The sequence below is a fragment of the Nanorana parkeri genome, unplaced genomic scaffold, assembly GCF_000935625.1.
Source record: "Nanorana parkeri isolate BGI_ZX_2015 unplaced genomic scaffold, ASM93562v1 scaffold1970, whole genome shotgun sequence".
Lineage (NCBI taxonomy): Eukaryota > Metazoa > Chordata > Amphibia > Anura > Dicroglossidae > Nanorana > Nanorana parkeri.
In genome coordinates this window covers 23,119-26,997 of record NW_017308238.1, presented here as the reverse complement: position 1 = coordinate 26,997, position 3,879 = coordinate 23,119, and the positions used below count along the sequence as shown (strand labels likewise).

General features: G+C 44.9%; 1 long non-coding RNA gene across 1 annotated transcript in view; it reads right to left on the bottom strand.

Annotated features, from left to right (window-relative positions):
* Positions 1 to 944: 944 nt before the first annotated feature.
* The window catches only part of LOC108800251, a 16,554-nt gene continuing 13,619 nt past the window's right edge, over positions 945 to 3,879 (bottom strand). The window contains exon 2 of the long non-coding RNA XR_001942083.1: positions 945 to 1,195. This is a non-coding gene — a long non-coding RNA (uncharacterized LOC108800251). The remainder of the gene's footprint in view (positions 1,196 to 3,879) is intronic.

Sequence of the window (3,879 nt, the reverse complement as noted above, 5' to 3'; positions counted from 1 at the left end):
TCCCTCCCGCGGCCCCATGAATGTCAGCAGCTGGGAGAAAAAGCCAGACAGCTGTTGGCTATTTCAAATTACAATAACCAATAGCAGGCTGACTATTGAAACCCTTTGTTTACATTCTGCTACCGGCCGCGGCAGAAAAATGTAAACAAATAATTTTGTTAACAACTAAATACATTTAGTTGCTAACGAAATGTATTAGTCTCCTCATTTTTATCAAGCAACAGCAAAAAAATCGAGGACATATTATACCCTTTTTTTTTTTGGCGGTTGCTTGAGAGTGTTGGTTGCTAGAATGCTGCATAATGGGGAGTTTACTGTACTTTGCTGGGCAATGCGTATTTGTTTGATCAGAATTCATTATTAACAAAAAAGTTTGAGAGTTTGATGCTACTTTAAGTATCTTTATCCTCTTTCCTGGTTTAATTACAGGAGCACACAGTGGAGGACATGTATTAATTTTGAGGCACATCAAGGCCATGCTAAACAGGACTAAATACGCAGATACACCACCACACCTCATATGTCACCTTGAGTTCCTCTAAATTTGCAGCTAATTTGTTAATGTACAATAGAAAAACAGCCAGTGAAAATAAAACACCAAATGCTAAAAAGCTGTTAACTGTGATATTTTGGTTTTATTATTATTATTATTATCAACTTTAGTAACAATTCCATATATCTGAGCATGACCTGTTGTCCATGCAATAATCAGGATTACCAATAAATATTATATTCTGCTAAGGAAAGTAAAAGTAGATAGTTAAGGTAGTAATGTTACTTCATGAACTTGCCTGCACGGTCCCCTCCTGGCCAAGGGTCAACAGTCTTGCATAATAGCCTGCTTCATTTGTTTGGCTGCTGGTAGATGATGTAAGTGAAGGGAGGGCGTTCAGCCCCACACTCCGGGCTGGCTGCCTATAAATACAGAGCTTCTGTGTGTTGTGTTTAGATCTACTCCTGACTCTGAGCAGAGTTCTTGCTTCAACAGTGCTTGAACGGAACCCTCTCTGAGTCTTTTGCTCTTTTTTTAAACATCTTCTACTAATTGCTGACTTTCTGTGACTTCTTTGCGCCACCCAAAACAACTGAAAGGCTGAAATGGAGTCCCAGGTGCGACAGAACTTTCAGAGCGATTGCGAGGCTGCCATCAACCGTATGGTGAACTTGGAGCTGTACGCCTCCTACACCTACAGCTCTATAGTGAGTATTATTACGATACTGTATATAAGATATATTTCTTACTGCCCTTTCCTTATGCCTAGATTTTGTTGTATTTAATTTAACTTATTAGTCAATGTTGTTTGCTACAGCATTTATGACACTATAAGACTTATCATCTAGCAAAATGACATTCATGTTTTAATGCATATTTTTGAATTTGACTATAAAATGATATACTGTGAGGGGAATTTAGCAAATTTGGAGTAGACAAAATCTGGAGCAGCTGTGCATGACAACCAATCAACATCCACCTTTCATTTTAAAATAGGGCTGCGGAAATTAACGATTAATCCTTCGATTAATCGTAAATTTTTTTGATCGATCAAAGTTCTTTTGATCCATACTCACCTCTCCGCCGGCTTCCAGGTCTTCCGTCGATGTCCGCAACGTCACCGGACTCCTCCCCCCTTCCACAAGTGGCTCTGTCGGCTAACGAAGGGAAGGGGGTGGAGTCCGGTGACGTCGATGTCCGTGACATCACTGGACTCCTCCCCCTTTCCTTCGTTACCCGATGGAGTACACAGTGAGTACACAGCCTAACTCTCCCGGCCGCCCGGGAGAGTGGTTTAATCTGCTCTCTCTTTTTACCGGAGAGGTGAGTATGGATCAAAAGAACCTTGATCGATCAAAATAATTTTGATCGATCAAAAAAATAACGATTAATCAAAGGATTAATCGTTAATTTCCGCAGCCCTAGATTAAACCTTTCCCTGCGATCGTTTTTTTTTTTTTTCTTTTCTGACATCGGGAGTCGTCAGTCAGAAAAGAAAAAAAAAGGCATACGATTGCATAGCTAGATTCCTATTGGCTATTGCACTTTGCAATAGCCAATAGCAAACTAGCTAATGCACCCGCCCACTGCTGTTGTCAATCAGCAGAGGGGGACCTGATTTTTTTTTCTATCAGGTCCTCTTCTGGTGATTGAAAGCAGTAGGGGGCGGGTGCAATAGCTAGTTTGCTATAGGCTATTGCAAAGTGAAATAGCCAATAGGAATCTAGCTATGCAATCCTATGCCTTTTTTGTTTTTATTCTGACATATGCAACTGGCAGAATACTAAAAAAATAAAAAGTCTGCAGATAGCAAAGAAGCTATTGCTTCCTGTGCTATCTGCCATCATTTCAGGGGGGTGCTCTCTCCCAGCCCCCCTAACCCACCCTCCGCGGATGGGGGGGGGAGAGGGCACCTCCCTGAAACAGAGGGACACCTCCCTGAAATTGCTTATTTCAGGTTGGGATCCCTGGCATTGACCTATACACATACAGCATAGCAATTCATTAAGTAATAAAATGAACTAGGATCACACTAATCCAGCACGTTATTATTCTGAGATGCCCCACTAAAGTGGCGGCCATATTGAGTGGGGCACGTGAGAATAATAACGTGCTGGATTAGTGTGATCCTAGTTCATTTTATTACTTCATTGCTGTGCTGTATGTGTATAGGCCAATGTAGTTGGATCTGTATGTGCGTTATAATTAATCTAAATTAATCGATTAATCGATTTAAAAAATATCGATAAATCGAACAGGAAACATTTTTATTTATTACCAGCCCTATTTTAAAAGCTTAAGTGAACAAACTGAAGAAAGAAGTTGCCATAAACAACTGTTCCAGATTTTGTCTGCCCCAGTTTTGATAAATGCCCCCCTGTGTGTCCTAAGATCCTTGTCTGAAGCGCGCCCAGCAGGGACAGGAAGCGCGCCCAGCAGGGAGAGAGCGCGCGCCTCTGTTTTTAACCTTAGTGTGAGACAAGTTTTTTACATGCTAGCTTGTGAGTGTGCCAGGAAAACTTTTTGCTATTTTACAGCAGGGAGAGAGCGCGCGCATAGAATGGAGAGAAGGAGCGGATAGGGGGAGAGAGAGAGGGCGCAGAGGAGAGAGAGGCAGAGGGCGCTCATAGAAGGGAGAAAGAGAGAGGCAGAGGGCGCAGAGGAGGGAGAAAGAGAGAGGCAGAGGGCGCATAGGAGGGAGAGAGAGAGAGAGAGAGAGGCAGAGGGCGCATAGGAGGGAGAAAGAGAGAGACAGAGGGCGCATAGGAGGGAGAAAGAGGGGGGGCAGAGGAGGGAGAAAGAGAGAGACAGAGGGGACGCATAGGAGGGAGAAAGAGAGAGACAGAGGGGGCGCATAGGAGGGAGAAAGAGAGAGACAGAGGGGGCGCATAGGAGGGAGAAAGAGAGAGACAGAGGGGGCGCATAGGAGGGAGAAAGAGAGAGACAGAGGGCGCATAAGAGGGAGAAAGAGAGAGACAGTGGGCGCATAGGAGGGAGAAAGAGAGAGACAGAGGGCGCATAGGAGGGAGAAAGAGAGGGTGCATAGGAGGGAGAGAGAGAGAGAGAGAGACAGAGGGCGCATAGGAGGGAGAGAGAGAGAGAGGGAGCATAGGAGGGAGAGAGACAGAGGGCGCGTGGGAGGGAGAGAGAGAGAGAGAGGGCGGATAGGAGGGAGAGAGAGAGACAGAGGGCGCATAGGAGGGAGAGAGAGAGACAGAGGGCGCATAGGAGGGAGAGAGACAGAGGGTGCATAGGAGGGAGAGACAGAGACACAGGGAGCATAGGACGGAGAGAGAGAGAGACACAGGGAGCATAGGACGGAGAGAGAGAGAGAGGACACAGGACACATAGGAGAGAGAGAGAGAGAGAGAGAGAGAGAGAGAGAG